The following is a 25,649-nucleotide window of genomic DNA, read 5'->3' on the forward strand; positions in this document are numbered from 1 at the left end:
TAGGTTACCTAGCTGGAACTTTGACTATATAGGTCAACTAGCGGGCCCTTGGACTATCTAGGTTAGCCAACGGGCAGTTAGATTATGTAGGTTAACTAGCGGGAACTTGGAATATGTAGGTTAACTAGCGGGCCCATGGACTATGTAGGTGTACTAGCGGGCCATTGGACTATCTAGGTTCCCTAAAGGGCACTTGGACTATCTAGGTTACCTAGCGGGCACTTGGACTATGTAGGCTAACTAGGGGCCCCTTTGATGATCTAGGTTACCTAGTGGGTAATTGAACTATCTAGGTTACCTAGCGGGCACTTGGACTATGTACGTTCCCTAGCGGGCACTTGGACAATGTACGTTCCCTAGCTGGCACTTGGACTATCTATGTTAACTAGCGGGCACTTGGACTATCTATGTTAATTAGCGGGCACTTGAAATATGTAGGTTAACTAGCGAACACTTGCATTATGTAGGTTACCTAGCAGGCACTTGGACTATCTAGGTTAACTAGCGGGCACTTGGACGATGTAGGTCAACCAGCGGGCCCTTGGACTATCTAGGTTAGCCAACGGGCACTTAGATTATGTAGGTTCCCTAGCGGGCAGTTGGATTATGTAGGTTCCCTATCGGGCACTTGGACTATGTAGGTTACCTAGCGGGCACTTGGACTATGTAGGTTCATTATCGGGCACTTGGAGAATGTAGGTTAACTAGGGGGCACTAGGACTATGTAGGTTTCCTAGCGGGCCCTTGTACTACCTAGGTTACCTAGCGGGCATTTGGACTATGTAGGCTGCCTACTGGTCATTTGGATTATATAGATTACCTAGCGGGCACTTAGACTTTGTAGGTTACCTAGCGGGCACTTGGACTATCTAGGTTACCTAGCGGGCACTGGGACTATCTAGGTTAGCTAACAGGCACTTGGACTAAGTACGTCCCCTAGTGGGCATTTGGACACTCTAGGTTAACTAACGTGCACTAGGACTATCTAGGTTAACTAGCAGGCACTTGGACTATCTAGGTTACCTAGCTGGCACTAGGACTATGAAGGTTCCCTAGCGGGCACTAGGAATATCTAGGTTACCAAGCAGGCACTTGGACTATGTAGGTTCCCGATCGGGCACTTGGACTATGTAGGTTAACTAGAGGGCATTTGGACTATGTAGGTTACCTAGCGGGCACTTGGACTATGTAGGTTCCCTATCGGGCACTTGGAAAATGTAGGTTAACTAGGGGGCACTAGGACTATGTAGGTTACCTAGCGGGCCCTTAGACTATCTAGGTTACCTAGCGGGCATTTGGACTATGTAGGCTCCCTAGCGGTTATTTGGACTATATAGATTACTTAGCGGGCACTTAGACTTTGTAGGTTACCTTGCGGGCACTTGGACTATCTAGGTTACCTAGCAGGCACTTGAACTATCTACGTTACCTAGCGGGTACTTGGAGTGTTTTAGGTTACCTACCGGGCTGTTGGACTATCTAGGTTACCTAGCGGGCACTTGGACTATCTAGGTTAACTAGCGGGCACTTGGACTATGTAGGTTAACTAGGGGGCACTTGGACTATGTAGGTCAACTAGCGGGCACTTGGATTATGTAAGTTCCCTATCGGGCACTTGGACTATGTAAGTTCCATAGCGGGCACTTGGACTATGTGGGTTCCCTACCGGGCATTTGGACTATATAGGTTACCTAACAGGCACTTGGACTATGTAGGTTCCCTAGCGGGCACTTGGACTATGTAGGTTAACTAGCGGGCCCTTGGACTACGTAGATTCCCTAGTGGGCATTTGGACTATATAGATAACCAAGCGGGCACTTAGATTTTGACGGTTACCTAGCGGCACAAGAACTATCTAGGTTACCTAGCTGGCACTTGTACTAACTAAGTTATAGCGGGTTCTTGGAATATGTGGGTTACCTAGAGGGCTGTTGGACTATCTAAGTTACCAAGCGGGCACTGGGTCTATCTAGGTTAACTAACGGGAACTTGGACTATGTAGGTTCACTAGCGGGCCCTTGGACTATGTAGGTTCCCTAGCGGTCATTTGGACTATCTAGGTTACCTAACGGGCACTTGGACTATGTAGGTTCCCTAGCGAGCACTTGGACTATGTGGGTTCCCTAGCGGTCATTTGGACTATCTAGGTTACCTAACGGGCACTTGGACTATGTAGGTTACCTAGCGGGCACTTGGACTATGTTGGTTAACCAGCGGGCACTTGGACTATCTAGGTTACCTAGCGGGCACTTGAACTATATAGGTTCCCTATCTGGCATTTGGACTATGTAGGTTACCTAGCGGGTCGTTGGACTATCTAGGTTACCTAGGGGGAACCTGGACTATGTAGGTTAACTAGTGGGCACTTGGACTATCTAGGTTACCTAGCAGGCTCTTGGACTATGTAGGTTAACTAGCGGGCACTTGGTCTATCTAGGTTACCTAGCGGGCACTTGGACTATGTATGTTCCCTAGCGGGCACTTGGACTATCTACGTTACATAGCGGGCACTTGGACTATGTACGTTACCTAGCGGGCACTTGGAGTATGTACGTTTCCTAGCGGGTACTTGGACTAGATAGGTTCCCTAGCGGGCACTTGGCCTATCTAGGTTAACTAGCGAGAACTTGGACTATCTAGGTTAACTAGCGGGCATTTGGAATATTAGGGCCCCAAGCGGGAATTTGGACTATATTGGTTACCTAGCGGGCACTTGGACAATATAGGTTAACGAACGGGCACTTGGACTATGTAGGTAACCTAGTGGTCACTTGAACTGTCTAGGTTACCTAGCGAGCACTTAGACTATGTAGGTTAACTATCGGGCACTTGGACTATCTAGGTTAACTAGTGGGCCCTTGGACGATGTAGGTTAACTAGCAGGCCCTTGCACTATGTAGGCTAACTAGCGGGTCCATGGATCATGTAGGTTTACTAACAGGCACTTGGACTATTTAGGTTAACTAGCGGGCACTTGGACTATGTAGTTTCCCTAGCGGGCCTTTGGACTCTTTAGGTTACCTAGCGGGCACTTGGACTATGTATGTAACCTAGCGGGCACTTGGACTATCTAGGTTACCTAGCAGGCACTTTGACTATCTAGGTTAACTAATGGGCACTTGGACTATGTAGGTTGCCTAGCGGGCACTTGGATCATGTAGGTTCCCTATAGGGCACTTGGAGTTTGTAGGTTAACTAGCGGGCACTTGGACTGTCTAGGTTACCTAGTGGGCACTTGGATTATGTAGGTTAACGAACGGGCACTTGGATTATCTACGTTAACGAACGGGCACTTGGACTATGTAGGTTACCTAGCCGCCACTTTGACGATCTAGGTTAACTAGCGGGCCCTTGGACTATCTAGGTTACTTAGCGGGCACTTGGACTATATAGGTTACCTAGCGGGCACTTGGACTATGTAGGTTACCTAGTGGGGACTTGGACTATCTAGGTTAACGAACGGGCACTTGGAATATGCAGGTAACCTAGCGGGCAATTGGACTGTCTAGGTTACCTAGCGGGCACTTGAACTTCTAGGTTAACGAACGGGCACTTGGACTATGTAGGTTGCTTAGCGGGCACTTGGACTATCTAGGTTAGGTAACGGGCTCTTTGAGTATCTAGGTTACCTAGCCGGAACTTGGACAATGTAAGTTACCTAGGGGGCACTTGGACTATCTGGGTTACCTAACGGGCACATTGACTATCTAGGTTGCATAGCGGGCACTTGGATTATGTAGGTTAACTAGCGAGCACTTAGACTCTAGGTTTCCTAGCGGGCACTTGGACTATCTAGGTTACCTAGCGGGCCCTTGGGCTATGTAGGTTTCCTAGCGGGCACATGGACTATCTAGGTTACCTAGCGGGCACTTGGACTATGTAGGATCCCTATAGGACATTTGGACTACTTAGGTTACCTAGAGGGCCCTTGTACTATGTAGGTTAACTAGCGAGCACTTGGACTATCTAGGTTAGCTAACAGGCACTTGGACTAAGTACGTCCCCTAGTGGGCACTTGGACACTCTTGGTTAACTGACGGGAACTAGGACTATCTAGGTTAGCTAGCGGGCACTTGGACTATCTAGGTTACCTACCTGGCACTAGGAATATGAAGGTTCCCTAGCAGGCAGTAGGATTATCTAGGTTACCTAGCGGGCACTTGGACTATGTAGGTCAACTAGCGGGCACTTGGATTATGTAGGTTCCCTATTGGGCACTTGGACTAGGTAGGTTAACTAGAGTGCATTTGGACTATGTAGGTTATCTAGCGGGCACTTGGACTATGTAGTTTCCCTATCGGGCACTTGGAAAATGTAGGTTAACTAGGGGGCACTAGGACTATGTAGGTTACCTAGCGGGCCCTTAGACTATCTAGGTTACCTAGCGGGCATTTGGACTATGTAGGCTCCCTAGCGGTTATTTGGACTATATAGATTACATAGCGGGCACTTAGACTTTGTAGGTTACCTAGCGGGCACTTGGACTATCTAGGTTACCTAGCAGGCACTTGAACTATCTACGTTACCTAGCGGGCACTTGGAGTATGTAGGTTACCAACTGGGCTGTTGGACTATCTAGGTTACCTAGCGGGCACGTGGACTATCTAGGTTAACTAACGGGCACTTGGACTATGTAGTTTCCCTAGCGGGCACTTGGATTATGTAGGTTCCCTATCGGGCACTTGGACTATGTAGGTTAACTAGCGGGCACTTGGACTCTGTATGTCAACTAGCGGGCACTTGGATTATGTAAGTTCCCTATTGGGCACTTGGACTATGTAAGTTCCCTAGCGGGCACTTGGACTATGTGGGTTCCCTAGCGGGCATTTGGACTATCTAGGTTACCTAACGGGCACTTGGACTATGTAGGTTCCCTAGCAGGCACTTGGATTATGTAGGTTCCCTAGCGGGCACTTGGACTATGTAGATTAACTAGCGGGCATTTGGACCATGTAGGTTACCTAGCGGGCACTTGGACTATCTAGGTTAGCTAACAGGCACTTGGACTATCTAGGTTCCCTAGCGGACACTTGTACTACCTAGGTTACCTAGCTGGCACTTTGACTATGTAGGTCAACTAGCGGGCCCTTGGACTATCTAGGTTAGCCAAAGGGCACTTAGATTATGTAGGTTAACTAGCGGGAACTTGGAATATGTAGGTTAACTAGCGGGCCCATGGACTATGTAGGTTTACTAGCGGGCCATTGGACTATCTAGGTTCCCTAAAGGGCACTTGGACTCTCTAGGTTCCCTATAGGGCACTTGGACTATCTAGGTTACCGAAAAGGCACTTGGACTATCTAGGTTACCTAGCGGGCACTTGGACTATGTAGGCTAACTAGGGGCCCCTTTGATGATCTAGGTTACCTAGCGGGTATTTGAACTATCTAGGTTACCTAGCGGGCACTTGGACTATGTAGGTTACCTAGCGGGCACTTGGATTATCTATGTTAACTAGCGGGCACTTGGAATATGTAGGTTAACTAGCGGACACTTGCACTATGTAGGTTACCTAGCAGGCACTTGGACTATCTAGGTTAACTAGCGGGCACTTGGACTATGTAGGTCAACTAGCGGGCCCTTGGACTATCTAGGTTAACCAACGGGCACTTAGAATATGTAGGTTAACTAGCGGGCACTTGGAATATGTAGGTAAAGTAGCCGACACTTGCACTATGAAGGTAAACTAGCGGGCCCTTGGACTATCTACATTCCCTAAAGGGCACTTGGACTACCTAGGTTACCTAGCGGGCACTTGGACTATGTAGGCTAACTAGGGGGCCCTTGGACGATCTAGGTTACCTAGCGGGCACTTGGACTATGTAGGTCAACTAGCGGGCACTTGGATTATGTAGGTTCCCTATTGGGCACTTGGACTAGGTAGGTTAACTAGAGTGCATTTGGACTATGTAGGTTATCTAGCGGGCACTTGGACTATGTAGTTTCCCTATCGGGCACTTGGAAAATGTAGGTTAACTAGGGGGCACTAGGACTATGTAGGTTACCTAGCGGGCCCTTAGACTATCTAGGTTACCTAGCGGGCATTTGGACTATGTAGGCTCCCTAGCGGTTATTTGGACTATATAGATTACATAGAGGGCACTTAGACTTTGTAGGTTACCTAGCGGGCACTTGGACTATCTAGGTTACCTAGCAGGCACTTGAACTATCTACGTTACCTAGCGGGTACTTGGAGTATGTAGGTTACCAACTGGGCTGTTGGACTATCTAGGTTACCTAGCGGGCACGTGGACTATCTAGGTTAACTAACGGGCACTTGGACTATGTAGTTTCCCTAGCGGGCACTTGGATTATGTAGGTTCCCTATCGGGCACTTGGACTATGTAGGTTAACTAGCGGGCACTTGGACTCTGTATGTCAACTAGCGGGCACTTGGATTATGTAAGTTCCCTATTGGGCACTTGGACTATGTAAGTTCCCTAGCGGGCACTTGGACTATGTGGGTTCCCTAGCGGGCATTTGGACTATCTAGGTTACCTAACGGGCACTTGGACTATGTAGGTTCCCTAGCAGGCACTTGGATTATGTAGGTTCCCTAGCGGGCACTTGGACTATGTAGATTAACTAGCGGGCATTTGGACCATGTAGGTTACCTAGCGGGCACTTGGACTATCTAGGTTAGCTAACAGGCACTTGGACTATCTAGGTTCCCTAGCGGACACTTGTACTACCTAGGTTACCTAGCTGGCACTTTGACTATGTAGGTCAACTAGCGGGCCCTTGGACTATCTAGGTTAGCCAACGGGCACTTAGATTATGTAGGTTAACTAGCGGGAACTTGGAATATGTAGGTTAACTAGCGGGCCCATGGACTATGTAGGTTTACTAGCGGGCAATTGGACTATCTAGGTTCCCTAAAGGGCACTTGGACTATCTAGGTTCCCTAAAGGGCACTTGGACTATCTAGGTTACCGAAAAGGCACTTGGACTATCTAGGTTACCTAGCGGGCACTTGGACTATGTAGGCTAACTAGGGGCCCCTTTGATGATCTAGGTTACCTAGAGGGTATTTGAACTATCTAGGTTACCTAGCGGGCACTTGGACTATGTAGGTTACCTAGCGGGCACTTGGATTATCTATGTTAACTAGCGGGCACTTGGAATATGTAGGTTAACTAGCGGACACTTGCACTATGTAGGTTACCTAGCAGGCACTTGGACTACCTAGGTTACCTAGCGGGCACTTGAACTATGTAGGCTAACTAGGGGGCCCTTGGACGATCTAGGTTACCTAGCGGGCACTTGGACTATGTAGGTCAACTAGCGGGCACTTGGATTATGTAGGTTCCCTATTGGGCACTTGGACTAGGTAGGTTAACTAGAGTGCATTTGGACTATGTAGGTTATCTAGCGGGCACTTGGACTATGTAGTTTCCCTATCGGGCACTTGGAAAATGTAGGTTAACTAGGGGGCACTAGGACTATGTAAGTTACCTAGCGGGCCCTTAGACTATCTAGGTTACCTAGCGGGCATTTGGACTATGTAGGCTCCCTTGCGGTTATTTGGACTATATAGATTACATAGCGGGCACTTAGACTTTGTAGGTTACCTAGCGGGCACTTGGACTATCTAGGTTACCTAGCAGGCACTTGAACTATCTACGTTACCTAGCGGGTACTTGGAGTATGTAGGTTACCAACTGGGCTGTTGGACTATCTAGGTTACCTAGCGGGCACGTGGACTATCTAGGTTAACTAACGGGCACTTGGACTATGTAGTTTCCCTAGCGGGCACTTGGATTATGTAGGTTCCCTATCGGGCACTTGGACTATGTAGGTTAACTAGCGGGCACTTGGACTCTGTATGTCAACTAGCGGGCACTTGGATTATGTAAGTTCCCTATTGGGCACTTGGACTATGTAAGTTCCCTAGCGGGCACTTGGACTATGTGGGTTCCCTAGCGGGCATTTGGACTATCTAGGTTACCTAACGGGCACTTGGACTATGTAGGTTCCCTAGCAGGCACTTGGATTATGTAGGTTCCCTAGCGGGCACTTGGACTATGTAGATTAACTAGCGGGCATTTGGACCATGTAGGTTACCTAGCGGGCACTTGGACTATCTAGGTTAGCTAACAGGCACTTGGACTATCTAGGTTCCCTAGCGGACACTTGTACTACCTAGGTTACCTAGCTGGCACTTTGACTATGTAGGTCAACTAGCGGGCCCTTGGACTATCTAGGTTAGCCAACGGGCACTTAGATTATGTAGGTTAACTAGCGGGAACTTGGAATATGTAGGTTAACTAGCGGGCCCATGGACTATGTAGGCTTACTAGCCGGCCATTGGACTATCTAGGTTCCCTAAAGGGCACTTGGACTATCTAGGTTCCCTAAAGGGCACTTGGACTATCTAGGTTACCTAGCGGGCACTTGGATTATGTAGGCTAACTAGGGGCCCCTTTGATGATCTAGGTTACCTAGCGGGTATTTGAACTATCTAGGTTACCTAGCGGGCACTTGGACTATGTAGGTTACCTAGCGGGCACTTGGATTATCTATGTTAACTAGCGGGCACTTGGAATATGTAGGTTAACTAGCGGACACTTGCACTATGTAGGTTACCTAGCAGGCACTTGGACTATCTAGGTTATCTAGCGGGCACTTGGACTATGTAGGTCAACTAGCGGGCCCTTGGACTATCTAGGTTAGCCAACGGGCACTTAGATTATGTAGGTTAACTAGCGGGCACTTGGAATATGTAGGTAAAGTAGCCGACACTTGCACTATGAAGGTAAACTAGCGGGCCCTTGGACTATCTACGTTCCCTAAAGGGCACTTGGACTATCTAGGTTACCTAGCGGGCACTTGGACTATGGAGGCTAACTAGGGGGCCCTTGGACGATCTAGGTTACCTAGCGGGTACTTGAACTATCTAGGTTAACTAGCGGGCACTTGCAGTATCTAGGTTACCTAGCGGTCACTTGGATTATGTACGTTCCCTAGCGGGCACTTGTACTATCTATGTTAACTAGCGGGCACTTGGACTATGTAGGTTCCTTAGCGGGCACTTGGACTATCTAGGTTGCCTAGCGGGCACTTGGACGATATAGGTAAACCAGCGTGCCCTTGGAATATCTAGGTTACGTAGCGGGCACTTGGAATATAGGTTAACTAGCGGGCACTTAGGCTATGTAGGTTAACTAGAGGACACTTGGGCTATCTAGGTTAACTAGTGGGCCCTTGGACTATGTAGGTTAACTTGCGGGCACTTGGACAATCTAGGTTAACTAGCGGGCACTTGGATTATCTCGGTTAACGAACGGGCACTTGGATTATCTACCTTAACGAACGGTCACTTGGACTATGTAGGATACCTAGCCGCCACTTGGACGATCTAGGTTAACTAGCGGGCCCTTGGACTATCTAGGTTAGTTAGCGGGCACTTGGACTATATAGGTTACCTAGCAGGCACTTGGACTATGTAGGTTACCTAGTGGGCACTTGGACTATCTAGGTTAACGAACGGGCACTTGGAATATGCAGGTAACCTAGCGGGCACTTGGACTGTCTAGGTTACCTAGCGGGCACTTGAACTTCTAGGTTAATGAACGGGCACTTGGACTATGCAGGTTGCTTAGCAGGCACATGGACTATCTAGGTTAGGTAACGGGCTCTTTGAGTATCTAGGTTACCTAGCCGGAACTTGGACAATGTAAGTTACCTAGCGGGCACTTGGACTATCTAGGTTACCTAACGGGCACTTTGACTATCTAGGTTGCATAGCGGGCACTTGGATTATGTAGGTTAACTAGCGAGCACTTGGACTCTAGGTTACCTAGCGGGCACTTGTACTATCTAGGTTACCTAGCGGGCCCTTGTACTATGTAGGTTAACTAGCGAGCACTTGGACTATCTAGGTTAGCTAACAGGCACTTGGACTAAGTACGTCCCCTAGTGGGCACTTGGACACTCTAGGTTAACTAACGGGCACTAGGACTATCTAGGTTAGCTAGCGGGCACTTGGATTATCTAGGTTACCTACCTGGCACTAGGAATATGAAGGTTCCCTAGCGGGCACTAGGATTATCTAGGTTACCTAGCGGGCACTTGGACTATGTAGGTCAACTAGCGGGCACTTGGATTATGTAGGTTCCCAATCGGGCACTTGGAAAATGTAGGTTAACTAGGGGGCACTAGGACTATGTAGGTTACCTCTCGGGCCCTTAAACTATCTAGGTTACCTAGCTGGCATTTGGACTATGTAGGCTCCCTAGCGGTTATTTGGACTATATAGATTACATAGCGGGCACTTAGACTTTGTAGGTTACCTAGCGGGCACTTGGAATATCTAGGTTACCTAGCAGGCACTTGAACTGTCTACGTTACCTAGCGGGTACTTTTAGTATGTAGGTTACCTACCGGGCTGTTGGACTATCTAGGTTAATTAGCGGGCACGTGGACTATCTAGGTTAACTAACGGGCACTTGGACTATGTAGTTTCCCTAGCGGGCACTTGGATTATGTAGGTTCCCTATCGGCCACTTTGACTATGTAGGTTAACTAGCGGGCATTTGGACTCTGTAGGTCAAGTAGCGGGCACTTGGATTATGTAAGTTCCCTATGGGGCACTTGGACTATGTAAGTTCCCTAGAGGGCACTTGGACTATGTGGGTTCCCTAGCGGGCATTTGGACTATCTAGGTTACCTAGCGGGCACTTGGACTATGTAGGATCCCTATAGGACATTTGGACTACTTAGGTTACCTAGAGGGCCCTTGTACTATGTAGGTTAACTAGCGAGCACTTGGACTATCTAGGTTAGCTAACAGGCACTTGGACTAAGTACGTCCCCTAGTGGGCACTTGGACACTCTTGGTTAACTGACGGGAACTAGGACTATCTAGGTTAGCTAGCGGGCACTTGGACTATCTAGGTTACCTACCTGGCACTAGGAATATGAAGGTTCCCTAGCAGGCAGTAGGATTATCTAGGTTACCTAGCGGGCACTTGGACTATGTAGGTCAACTAGCGGGCACTTGGATTATGTAGGTTCCCTATTGGGCACTTGGACTAGGTAGGTTAACTAGAGTGCATTTGGACTATGTAGGTTATCTAGCGGGCACTTGGATTATGTAAGTTCCCTATCGGGCACTTGGAAAATGTAGGTTAACTAGGGGGCACTAGGACTATGTAGGTTACCTAGCGGGCCCTTAGACTATCTAGGTTACCTAGCGGGCATTTGGACTATGTAGGCTCCCTAGCGGTTATTTGGACTATATAGATTACATAGCGGGCACTTAGACTTTGTAGGTTACCTAGCGGGCACTTGGACTATCTAGGTTACCTAGCAGGCACTTGAACTATCTACGTTACCTAGCGGGCACTTGGAGTATGTAGGTTACCAACTGGGCTGTTGGACTATCTAGGTTACCTAGCGGGCACGTGGACTATCTAGGTTAACTAACGGGCACTTGGACTATGTAGTTTCCCTAGCGGGCACTTGGATTATGTAGGTTCCCTATCGGGCACTTGGACTATGTAGGTTAACTAGCGGGCACTTGGACTCTGTATGTCAACTAGCGGGCACTTGGATTATGTAAGTTCCCTATTGGGCACTTGGACTATGTAAGTTCCCTAGCGGGCACTTGGACTATGTGGGTTCCCTAGCGGGCATTTGGACTATCTAGGTTACCTAACGGGCACTTGGACTATGTAGGTTCCCTAGCAGGCACTTGGATTATGTAGGTTCCCTAGCGGGCACTTGGACTATGTAGATTAACTAGCGGGCATTTGGACCATGTAGGTTACCTAGCGGGCACTTGGACTATCTAGGTTAGCTAACAGGCACTTGGACTATCTAGGTTCCCTAGCGGACACTTGTACTACCTAGGTTACCTAGCTGGCACTTTGACTATGTAGGTCAACTAGCGGGCCCTTGGACTATCTAGGTTAGCCAACGGGCACTTAGATTATGTAGGTTAACTAGCGGGCACTTGGAATATGTAGGTAAAGTAGCCGACACTTGCACTATGAAGGTAAACTAGCGGGCCCTTGGACTATCTACATTCCCTAAAGGGCACTTGGACTACCTAGGTTACCTAGCGGGCACTTGGACTATGTAGGCTAACTAGGGGCCCCTTTGATGATCTAGGTTACCTAGTGGGTATTTGAACTATCTAGGTTACCTAGCGGGCACTTGGACTATGTAGGTTACCTAGCGGGCACTTGGATTATCTATGTTAACTAGCGGGCACTTGGAATATGTAGGTTAACTAGCGGACACTTGCACTATGTAGGTTACCTAGCAGGCACTTGGACTATCTAGGTTACCTAGCTGGCACTTTGACTATGTAGGTCAACTAGCGGGCCCTTGGACTATCTAGGTTAGCCAACGGGCACTTAGAATATGTAGGTTAACTAGCGGGCACTTGGAATATGTAGGTAAAGTAGCCGACACTTGCACTATGAAGGTAAACTAGCGGGCCCTTGGACTATCTACATTCCCTAAAGGGCACTTGGACTACCTAGGTTACCTAGCGGGCACTTGGACTATGTAGGCTAACTAGGGGGCCCTTGGACGATCTAGGTTACCTAGCGGGCACTTGGACTATGTAGGTCAACTAGCGGGCACTTGGATTATGTAGGTTCCCTATTGGGCACTTGGACTAGGTAGGTTAACTAGAGTGCATTTGGACTATGTAGGTTATCTAGCGGGCACTTGGACTATGTAGTTTCCCTATCGGGCACTTGGAAAATGTAGGTTAACTAGGGGGCACTAGGACTATGTAGGTTACCTAGCGGGCCCTTAGACTATCTAGGTTACCTAGCGGGCATTTGGACTATGTAGGCTCCCTAGCGGTTATTTGGACTATATAGATTACATAGAGGGCACTTAGACTTTGTAGGTTACCTAGCGGGCACTTGGACTATCTAGGTTACCTAGCAGGCACTTGAACTATCTACGTTACCTAGCGGGTACTTGGAGTATGTAGGTTACCAACTGGGCTGTTGGACTATCTAGGTTACCTAGCGGGCACGTGGACTATCTAGGTTAACTAACGGGCACTTGGACTATGTAGTTTCCCTAGCGGGCACTTGGATTATGTAGGTTCCCTATCGGGCACTTGGACTATGTAGGTTAACTAGCGGGCACTTGGACTCTGTATGTCAACTAGCGGGCACTTGGATTATGTAAATTCCCTATTGGGCACTTGGACTATGTAAGTTCCCTAGCGGGCACTTGGACTATGTGGGTTCCCTAGCGGGCATTTGGACTATCTAGGTTACCTAACGGGCACTTGGACTATGTAGGTTCCCTAGCAGGCACTTGGATTATGTAGGTTCCCTAGCGGGCACTTGGACTATGTAGATTAACTAGCGGGCATTTGGACCATGTAGGTTACCTAGCGGGCACTTGGACTATCTAGGTTAGCTAACAGGCACTTGGACTATCTAGGTTCCCTAGCGGACACTTGTACTACCTAGGTTACCTAGCTGGCACTTTGACTATGTAGGTCAACTAGCGGGCCCTTGGACTATCTAGGTTAGCCAACGGGTACTTAGATTATGTAGGTTAACTAGCGGGAACTTGGAATATGTAGGTTAACTAGCGGGCCCATGGACTATGTAGGTTTACTAGCGGGCAATTGGACTATCTAGGTTCCCTAAAGGGCACTTGGACTATCTAGGTTCCCTAAAGGGCACTTGGACTATCTAGGTTACCGAAAAGGCACTTGGACTATCTAGGTTACCTAGCGGGCACTTGGACTATGTAGGCTAACTAGGGGCCCCTTTGATGATCTAGGTTACCTAGAGGGTATTTGAACTATCTAGGTTACCTAGCGGGCACTTGGACTATGTAGGTTACCTAGCGGGCACTTGGATTATCTATGTTAACTAGCGGGCACTTGGAATATGTAGGTTAACTAGCGGACACTTGCACTATGTAGGTTACCTAGCAGGCACTTGGACTACCTAGGTTAACTAGCGGGCACTTGGACTATGTAGGCTAACTAGGGGGCCCTTGGACGATCTAGGTTACCTAGCGGGCACTTGGACTATGTAGGTCAACTAGCGGGCACTTGGATTATGTAGGTTCCCTATTGGGCACTTGGACTAGGTAGGTTAACTAGAGTGCATTTGGACTATGTAGGTTATCTAGCGGGCACTTGGACTATGTAGTTTCCCTATCGGGCACTTGGAAAATGTAGGTTAACTAGGGGGCACTAGGACTATGTAGGTTACCTAGCGGGCCCTTAGACTATCTAGGTTACCTAGCGGGCATTTGGACTATGTAGGCTCCCTTGCGGTTATTTGGACTATATAGGTTACATAGCGGGCACTTAGACTTTGTAGGTTACCTAGCGGGCACTTGGACTATCTAGGTTACCTAGCAGGCACTTGAACTATCTACGTTACCTAGCGGGTACTTGGAGTATGTAGGTTACCAACTGGGCTGTTGGACTATCTAGGTTACCTAGCGGGCACGTGGACTATCTAGGTTAACTAACGGGCACTTGGACTATGTAGTTTCCCTAGCGGGCACTTGGATTATGTAGGTTCCCTATCGGGCACTTGGACTATGTAGGTTAACTAGCGGGCACTTGGACTCTGTATGTCAACTAGCGGGCACTTGGATTATGTAAGTTCCCTATTGGGCACTTGGACTATGTAAGTTCCCTAGCGGGCACTTGGACTATGTGGGTTCCCTAGCGGGCATTTGGACTATCTAGGTTACCTAACGGGCACTTGGACTATGTAGGTTCCCTAGCAGGCACTTGGATTATGTAGGTTCCCTAGCGGGCACTTGGACTATGTAGATTAACTAGCGGGCATTTGGACCATGTAGGTTACCTAGCGGGCACTTGGACTATCTAGGTTAGCTAACAGGCACTTGGACTATCAAGGTTCCCTAGCGGACACTTGTACTACCTAGGTTACCTAGCTGGCACTTTGACTATGTAGGTCAACTAGCGGGCCCTTGGACTATCTAGGTTAGCCAACGGGCACTTAGATTATGTAGGTTAACTAGCGGGAACTTGGAATATGTAGGTTAACTAGCGGGCCCATGGACTATGTAGGTTTACTAGCCGGCCATTGGACTATCTAGGTTCCCTAAAGGGCACTTGGACTATCTAGGTTCCCTAAAGGGCACTTGGACTATCTAGGTTACCTAGCGGGCACTTGGACTATGGAGGCTAACTAGGGGGCCCTTTGATGATCTAGGTTACCTAGCGGGTATTTGAACTATCTAGGTTACCTAGCGGGCACTTGGACTATGTAGGTTACCTAGCGGGCACTTGGATTATCTATGTTAACTAGCGGGCACTTGGAATATGTAGGTTAACTAGCGGACACTTGCACTATGTAGGTTACCTAGCAGGCACTTGGACTATCTAGGTTATCTAGCGGGCACTTGGACTATGTAGGTCAACTAGCGGGCCCTTGGACTATCTAGGTTAGCCAACGGGCACTTAGATTATGTAGGTTAACTAGCGGAAACTTGGAATATGTAGGTAAAGTAGCCGACACTTGCACTATGAAGGTAAACTAGCGGGCCCTTGGACTATCTACGTTCCCTAAAGGGCACTTGGACTATCTAGGTTACCTAGCGGGCACTTGGACTATGGAGGCTAACTAGGGGGCCCTTGGACGATCTAGGTTACCTAGCGGGTACTTGAACTATCTAGGTTAACTAGCGGGCACTTGCAGTATCTAGGTTACCTAGCGGTCACTTGGATTATGTACGTTCCCTAGCGGGCACTTGTACTATCTATGTTAACTAGCGGGCACTTGGACTATGTAGGTTCCTTAGCAGGCACTTGGACTATCTAGGTTGCCTAGCGGGCACTTGGACGATATAGGTAAACCAGCGTGCCCTTGGAATATCTAGGTTACGTAGCGGGCACTTGGAATATAGGTTAACTAGCGGGCACTTAGGCTATGTAGGTTAACTAGAGGACACTTGGGCTATCTAGGTTAACTAGTGGGCCCTTGGACTATGTAGGTTAACTTGCGGGCACTTGGACAATCTAGGTTAACTAGCGGGCACTTGGATTATCTCGGTTAACGAACGGGCACTTGGATTATCTACGTTAACGAACGGTCACTTGGACTATGTAGGTTACCTAGCCGCCACTTGGACGATCTAGGTTAACTAGCGGGCCCTTGGACTATCTAGGTTAGTTAGCGGGCACTTGGACTATATAGGTTACCTAGCAGGCACTTGGACTATGTAGGTTACCTAGTGGGCACTTGGACTATCTAGGTTAACGAACGGGCACTTGGAATATGCAGGTAACCTAGCGGGCACTTGGACTGTCTAGGTTACCTAGCGGGCACTTGAACTTCTAGGTTAATGAACGGGCACTTGGACTATGCAGGTTGCTTAGCGGGCACATGGTCTATCTAGGTTAGGTAACGGGCTCTTTGAGTATCTAGGTTACCTAGCCGGAACTTGGACAATGTAAGTTACCTAGCGGGCACTTGGACTATCTAGGTTACCTAACGGGCACTTTGACTATCTAGGTTGCATAGCGGGCACTTGGATTATGTAGGTTAACTAGCGAGCACTTGGACTCTAGGTTACCTAGCGGGCACTTGTACTATCTAGGTTACCTAGCGGGCCCTTGTACTATGTAGGTTAACTAGCGAGCACTTGGACTATCTAGGTTAGCTAACAGGCACTTGGACTAAGTACGTCCCCTAGTGGGCACTTGGACACTCTAGGTTAACTAACGGGCACTAGGACTATCTAGGTTAGCTAGCGGGCACTTGGATTATCTAGGTTACCTACCTGGCACTAGGAATATGAAGGTTCCCTAGCGGGCACTAGGATTATCTAGGTTACCTAGCGGGCACTTGGACTATGTAGGTCAACTAGCGGGCACTTGGATTATGTAGGTTCCCAATCGGGCACTTGGACTATGTAGGTTAACTAGAGGGCATTTGGACTATGTAGGTTACCTAGCGGGCACTTGGACTATGTAGTTTCCCTATCGGGCACTTGGAAAATGTAGGTTAACTAGGGGGCACTAGGACTATGTAGGTTACCTCTCGGGCCCTTAAACTATCTAGGTTACCTAGCTGGCATTTGGACTATGTAGGCTCCCTAGCGGTTATTTGGACTATATAGATTACATAGCGGGCACTTAGACTTTGTAGGTTACCTAGCGGGCACTTGGAATATCTAGGTTACCTAGCAGGCACTTGAACTGTCTACGATACCTAGCGGGTACTTTTAGTATGTAGGTTACCTACCGGGCTGTTGGACTATCTAGGTTAATTAGCGGGCACGTGGACTATCTAGGTTAACTAATGGGCACTTGGACTATGTAGTTTCCCTAGCGGGCACTTGGATTATGTAGGTTCCCTATCGGCCACTTGGACTATGTAGGTTAACTAGCGGGCATTTGGACTCTGTAGGTCAAGTAGCGGGCACTTGGATTATGTAAGTTCCCTATGGGGCACTTGGACTATGTAAGTTCCCTAGAGGGCACTTGGACTATGTGGGTTCCCTAGCGGGCATTTGGACTATCTAGGTTACCTAACGGGCACTTGGACTATGTAGGTTCCCTAGCGGGCCCTTGGATTATGTAGGTTCCCTAGCGGGCACTTGGACTATGTAGATTAACTAGCGGGCATTTGGACCATGTAGGTTACCTAGCGGGAACTTGGACTATCTAGGTTAGCTAACAGGCACTTGGACTATATAGGTTCGCTAGGGGGCACTTATACTACCTAGGTTACCTAGCTGGCACTTTGACTATATAGGTCAACTAGCGGGCCCTTGGACTATCTAGGTTAGCCAACGGGCACTTATTTTATGTAGGTTAACTAGCGGGAACTTGGAATATGTAGGTTAACTAGCGGGCCCATGGACTATATAGGTTTACTAGCAGGCCATAGGACTATCTAGGTTCCCTAAAGGGCACTTGGACTATCTAGGTTCCCTGAAGGGCACTTGGACTATCTAGGTTACCTAGCGGGCACTTGGACTATGTAGGCTAACTAGGGGCCCCTTTGATGATCTAGGTTACCTGGCGGGTACTTGAACTATCTAGGTTACCTAGCGGGCACTTGGACTATGTACGTTCCCTAGCGGGCACTTGGACTATCTATGTTAACTAGCGGGCACTTGGAATATGTAGGTTATCTAGCGGACACATGTACTATGTAGGTTACCTAGCAGGCACTTGGAATATCTAGGTTAACTAGCGGGCACTTGGACTATAGGCAACTAGCGGGCCCTTGGACTATCTAGGTTGGCCAACGGGCACTTAGATTATGTAGGTTAACTAGCGGCCACTTGGAATATGTAGGTAAAGTAGCGGACATTTGCACTATGAAGGTAAACTAGCAGGCCCATGGACTATGTAGGTTTACTCGCGGGCCCTTGGACTATCTAGTTTCCCTAAAGGGCACTTGGACTATCTAGGTTACCGAACGGGCACTGGGACTATCTAGGTTACCTAGCGGGTACTTGGACTATGTAGGCTAACAAGGGGGCCCTTGGACGATCTAGGTTACATAGCGGGTACTTGAACTATCTAGGTTAACTAGCGGGCACTTGCAGTATCTAGGTTACCTAGCGGGCACTTGGACTATGTACGTTCCCTAGCGGGCACTTGTACTATCTATGTTAACTAGCAGGCACTTGGACTGTGTAGGTTCCTTAGCGGGCACTTGGACTATCTAGGTTGCCTAGCGGGCACTTGGACGATATATGTTAACTAGCGTGCCCTTGGAATATCTAGGTTACGTAGCGGGCACTTGGTATATAGGTTAACTAGCGGGCACTTGGACTATGTAGGTTAACTAGAGGACACTTGGGCTATCTAGGTTAACTAGTGGGCCCTTGGACTATGTAGGTTAACTAGCGGGCACTTGGACGATCTAAGTTAACTAGCGGGCACTTGGACTATCAAAGTGAACAAGTGAGCCCTTGGACTATGTAGGTTAACTAGCGGGCACTTGGGCTATATAGGTTACCTAGCGGGCACTTGGACTATGTAGGTTTCCTAGCGGGCACTTGGACTATCTAGGTTAACGAACGGGAACTTGGACTATGTAGGTAACCTAGCGGGCACTTGGTCTAACTAGGTTAACCAACGGGCACTTGTGCAATGTAGGTTACCTAGCGGGCACTTGTACTATGTAGGATCCCTATCGGATATTTGGACTACTTAGGTTACCTAGCGGGCACTAGGACTATCTAGGTTAGCTAGCGGGCACTTGGACTATCTAGGTTATATAGTGGGCCCTTGTACTATGTAGGTTAACTAGCGAGCACTTGGACTATCTAGGTTAACTAGCGGACTTTGGACTATCTAGGTTAGCTAACTGGCACGTGGACTATGTAGGTTAACTAGCGGACACTTGCACAATCTAGGTTAACTAGCGGGCTCTTGCACTATGTAGGTTAACTAGCGGGGCCATTGACTATGTTGGTTAACTAGCGGGCACTTGGACGATCTAGGTTAACTAGCGGGCACTAGGAATTTATGGGTTGACTAGCGGGCACTTGGAATATGTATGTTAAGTAGCGGACACTTGCACTATGAAGGTAAACTAGCGGGCCCATGGACTATGTAGGTTTACTAGCGGGCCCTTGGACTATCTACGTTCCCTAAAGGGCACTTGGACTATCTAGGTTACCGAACAGGCACTGGGACTATCTAGGTTACCTAGCGGGCACTTGGACTATGTAGGCTAACTAGGGGGCCCTTGGACGATGTAGGTTACCTAGCGGGTACTTGAACTATCTAGGTTAACTAGCGGGCACTTGCACTATCTAGGTTACCTAGCGGGCACTTGGACTATGTACGTTCCCTAGCGGGCACTTGGACTATCTATGTTAACTAGCGTGCATTTGGACTATGTAGGTCCCTTAGCGGGCACTTCGACTATCTAGGTTGCCTAGCGGGCACTTGGACGATATAGGTTAACTAGCATGCCCTTGGAATATCTAGGTTACGTAGCGGGCACTTGGTATATAGGTTAACTAGCGGGCACTTGGACTATGTAGGTTAACTAGAGGACACTTGGACTATCTAGGTTAACTAGCGGGCCCTTTGACTATGTAGGTTAACTAGCGGGCACTTGGGCTATGTAGGTTAACTAGAGGACACTTGGGCTATCTAGGTTAACTAGTGGGCCCTTGGACGATCTAGGTTAACTAGCGGGCACTTGGATTATCTCGGTTAACGAACGGGCACTTGGATTATCTACGTTAACGAACGGGCACTTGGACTATGTAGGTTACCTAGCCGCCACTTGGACGATCTAGGTTAACTAGCGGGCCCTTGGACTATCTAGGTTACTTAGCGGGCACTTGTACTATATAGGTTACCTAGCGGGCACATGGACTATGTAGGTTACCTAGTGGGCACTTGGACTATCTAGGTTAACGAACGGGCACTTGGAATACGCAGGTAACTTAGCGGGCACTTGGACTGTCTAGGTTACCTAGCGGGCACTTGAACTTCTAGGTTAACGAACGGGCACTTGGACTCTGTAGGTTGCTTAGCGGGCACTTGGACTATCTATGTTAGGTAAAGGGCTCTTTGAGTATCTAAGTTACCTAGCCAGAACTTGGACAATGTAAGTTACCTAGCGGGCACTTGGACTATCTAGGTTACCTAACAGGCACTTTGACTATCAAGGTTGCATAGCGGGCACTTGGATTATGTAGGTTAACTAGCGAGAACTTGGACTCTAGGTTACCTAGCGGGCACTTGTACTATCTAGGTTACCTAGCGGGCCCTTGGGCTATGTAGGTTTCCTAGCGGGCACTTGGACTATCTAGGTTAACTAACGGGCACTTGGACTATGTAGGTTACCTAGCGGGCACTTGGACTATGTAGGATCCCTATCGGACATTTGGACTACTTAGGTTACCTAGCGGGCCCTTGTACTATGTAGGTTAACTAGCGAGCACTTGGACTATCTAGGTTAGCTAACACGCACTTGGACTAATTACGTCCCCCATTGGGCACTTGGACACTCTAGTTTAACTAACGGGCACTAGGACTATCTAGGTTAGCTAGCGGGCACTTGGACTATCTAGGTTACCTACCTGGCACTAGGAATATGAAGGTTCCCTAGTGGGCACTAGGATTATCTAGGTTACCTAGCGGGCACTTGGACTATGTAGGTCAACTAGCGGGCACTCGGATTATGTAGGTTACCTATCGGGCACTTGGACTATGTAGGTCAACTAGAGGGCATTTGGACTATGTAGGTTACCTAGCGGGCACTTGGACTATGTAGTTTCCCTATCGGGCACTTGGAAAATGTAGGTTAACTAGGGGGCACTAGGACTATGTAGGTTACCTAGCTGGCATTTGGACTATGTAGGCTCCCTAGCGGTTATTTGGACTATATAGATTACATAGCGGTCACTTAGATTTTGTAGGTTAACTAGTGGGCACTTGGACTATCTAGGTTAACTAGCAGGCCCTTGGACGATGTAGTTTAACTAGCGGGCCCTTGGACTATGTAGGTTACATAGTGTGCACTTGGACGATCTAGGTTAACTAGCGGGTACTAAGACTATGTAGGTTAACTAGCGGGCCCTTGGACTATGTAGATTAACTAGCGGCACTTGGACTATCTACATTAACTAGCGGGCCCTTGGACTATGTGAATTCCCTAGCGGTCACTTGTACTATGTAGGTTCCCTAGCGGGCACTTGGACTCTGTATGTTCCCTACGGACACTTGAACTATGTAAGTTAACTACCGGGCACTTGGACTATGTAGGTTAACTACCGGGCACTTGCACTACTTAGGTTACCGAACGGGCATTTGGACTATGTAGGCAACCTAGCGGGCACTTGGAGAGTCTAGGTTAGCTAGCGGGCACTTGTACTTCTAGGTTAAAGAACGGGCACGTGGACAATGTATGTTGCAAAGCGGGCAATTGGACTATCTAGGTTAGGTAACGTGCACAAGAACTATCTAGGTTACCTAGCTGGCACTTGAACTATCTACGTTATAGAGGGTTCTTGGAGTATGTAGGTTACCTGGCGGGCTGTTGGCCTATCTAAGTTACGAAGAGGGCACTGGGACTATCTAGGTTAACTAACGGGCACTTGGACTATGTAGGTTCCCTAACGGGCCCTTGGACTATGTAGGTTCCCTAGCGAGCACTTGGACTATGTGGGTTCCCTAGCGGGTATTTGGACTATCTAGGTTAACTAACGGGCACTTGGACTATGTAGGTTCCCTAGCGGGCACTTGGATTATATAGGTTCCCTATCGGGCACTTGGACTATGTAGGTTAACTAGCGGGCACTTGGACTATATAGGTTCCCTATCGGGCATTTGGACTATGTAGGTTACCTAGCGGGCCCTTGCACTATCTAGGTTACCTAGGGGGAACCTGGACTATGTAGGTTTACTAGTGGGCACTTGGACTATCTAGGTTACCTAGCAGGCACTTGGACTATGTAGGTTAACTAGCGGGCACTTGGACTATCTAGGTTGCCTAGCGGGCATTGGACTATGTACGTTCCCTAGGGGGCACTTGGACTATCTAGATTAACTAGTGAGCACTTGGACTATCTAGGTTAACTAGCGGGCATTTGGACTATTAGGGCCCCTAGCGGGCATTTGGACTATATTGGTTCCCTAGCGGGCATTTGGATTATTTAGGTTAACAACGGGCACTTGGACTATGTAGGTAACCTAGTGGTCACTTGAACTGTCTAGGTTACCTAGCGGGCACTTGGACTATCTAGGTTAACTAGCAGGCCCTGGGACGATGTAGATTAACTAGCGGGCCCTTGAATTATGTAGGTTAACTAGCGGGCCCTTGGACTATGTAGGTTACCTAGTGGGCACTTGGACGATCTAGGTTAACTAGCGGGTACTTGGACTATGTAGGTTAACTAGCGGGCCCTTGGACTATGTAGATTAACTAGCGGCACTTGGACTATCTACTTTAACTGGTGGCCCCTTGGACTATGTAGATTCCATAGCGGGCACATGGACTATGTATGTTCCAGCGCAGGCACTTGGACTATGTAGGTTCCCTAGCATGCACTTGAACTATGTAGGTTCCAGAGCGGGCACTTGGACTAACTAGATTCCCTAGCGGGCACTTGTACTATGAAGATTAACTAGCGGGCCCTTGGACTATGTAAGTTCCCTAGCGGGCACTTGGACTATGTGGGTTCCCTATCGGGCATTTGGACTATATTGGTTACCTAGCAGGCACTTGGACTATGTAGGTTAACGAAAGGGCACTTGGACTATGTAGGTAACCTAGTGGTCACTTGAAATGTCTAGGTTACCTCGCGGGCACTTGGACTATGTACGTTAACTAGTGGGCACTTGGACTATCTAGGTTAACTAGCAGGCCCTTGGACGATGTAGTTTAACTAGCGGGCCCTTGGGCTAAGTAGGTTAACTAGCGGGCCTTTGGACTATGTAGGTTACATAGTGGGCACTTGGACGATCTAGGTTAACTAGCCGGTACTTGGACTATGTAGGTTAACTAGCGGGCCCTTGGACTATGTAGATTAACTAGCGGCACTTGGACTATCTAAATTAACTAGCAGGCCCTTCGACTATGTGAATTCCCTAGCGGGCACTTGGACTATGTAGGTTCCCTAGCGGGCACTTGGACTCTGTATGTTCCCTATGGACACTTGAACTATGTAAGTTAACTACCGGGCACATGGACTATGTAGGTTAACTACCGGGCACTTGCACTATCTAGGTTACCGAACGGGCATTTGGACTATGTAGGCAACCTAGCGGGCACTTGGAGACTCTAGGTTACCTAGCGGGCACTTGGACTTCTAGGTTAAAGAACGGTCTCTTGGTCTATTTATGTTGCAAACGGGCAAATTGGACTATCTAGGTTAGGTAACGGGCACAAGAACTATCAAGGTTACCGAGCTGGCACTTGAACTATCTACGTTATAGCGGGTTCTTGGAGTATGTAGGTTACCTGGCGGGCTGTTGGCCTATCTAAGTTAACAAGCGGGCACTGGGACTATCTAGGTTAACTAACGGGCACTTGGACTATGTAGGTTCCCTAGCGGGCCCTTGTACTATGTAAGTTCTCTAGCGGGCACTTGGAGTATATGGGTTCCCTAGCGGGCATTTGGACTATCTAGGTTACCTAACGGGCACTTGGACTATGTAGGTTCCCTAACGGGCACTTGGATTATATAGGTTCCCTATCGGGCAATTGGACTATGTAGGTTAACTAGCGGGCATTTGGACTATGTAGGTTAACTAGCGGGCACTTGGACTATGTAGGTTACCTAGCGGGCACTTGGACTATATAGGTTCCCTATCGGGCATTTGGACTATGTAGGTTACCTAGCGGGCCCTTGCACTATCTAGGTTACCTAGGGGGAACCTGGACTATGTAGATTAACTAGTGGGCACTTGGACTATCTACGTTACCTAGCGAGCACTTGGACTATGTACGTTTCCTAGCGGGTACTTGGAAAAAATAGGTTCCCTATCGGGCACTTGGACTATGTAGGTTAACTAGCGGGCATTTGGACTATGTAGGTTAACTAGCGGGCCTTTGCACTATCTAGGTTACCTAGGGGGAAATTGGACTATGTAGGTTAACTAGTGGGCACTTGGACTATCTACGTTACGTAGCGAGCACTTGGACTATACACGTTCCCTAGCGGGCACTTGGACGATGTACGTTTCCTAGCGGGTACTTGGACTAGTAGGTTCCCTAGCGGGCACTTGGTCTATCTAGGTTAACTAGCGGGCACTTGGACTATCTAGGTTAACTAGCGAGCATTTGGACTATCTAGGTTAACTAGCGGGCATTTGGACTATTAGGGCCCCTAGCGGGCATTTGGACTATATTGGTTACCTAGCGGGCACTTGGACTATGTAGGTTAACGAACGGGCACTTGGACTATGTAGGTAACCTAGTGGTCACTTGAACTGTCTTGGTTACCTAGCGGGCACTTAGACTATGTAGGTTAACTAGCGGGCACTTGGACTATCTATGTTAACTAGCGGGTCCTTGCACTATGTAGGCTAACTAGCGGGCCCAGGGACTATGTACGTTTCCCAGCGGGTACTTGGACTAGTAGGTTCCCTAGCGGGCACTTGGTGTGTCTACTTTAACTAGCGGGCGCTTGGACTATCTAAGTTACCTAGTGGGCACTTGGACTATCTAGGTTACCTAGCAGGCACTTGGACTATCCAGGTTACCTAGCGGGCACTTGGACTATGTAGTTTCCCTAGCAGGCATTTGGACTATTTAGGTTACCTAGCAGGCACTTGGACTATGTAGGTTATCTAGCGGGCACTTGGATTATCTAGGTTACCTAGCAGGAACTTTGACTATCTAGGTTAACTAACGGGCACTTGGACTATGTAGGTTGCCTAGCGGGCACTTGGATTATGTAGGTTCCCTATCGGGCACTTGGACTATGTAGGTTAACTAGCGGGCACTTGGACTATGTACGTTCCCTAGCGGGCACTTGGACTATCTATGTTAACTAGCGGGCACTTGGAATATGTAGGTTAACTATCGGACACTTGCACTATGTAGGTTACCTAGCAGGCACTTGGACTATCTAGGTTAACTAGCGGGCACTTGGACTATGTAGGGCAACTAGCGGGCCCTTGGACTATCTAGGTTAGCCAACGGGCACTTAGATTATGTAGGTTAACTAGCGGGCACTTGGAATAT

This window comes from Tenrec ecaudatus, chromosome 11, assembly GCF_050624435.1.
Source record: "Tenrec ecaudatus isolate mTenEca1 chromosome 11, mTenEca1.hap1, whole genome shotgun sequence".
NCBI lineage: Eukaryota > Metazoa > Chordata > Mammalia > Afrosoricida > Tenrecidae > Tenrec > Tenrec ecaudatus.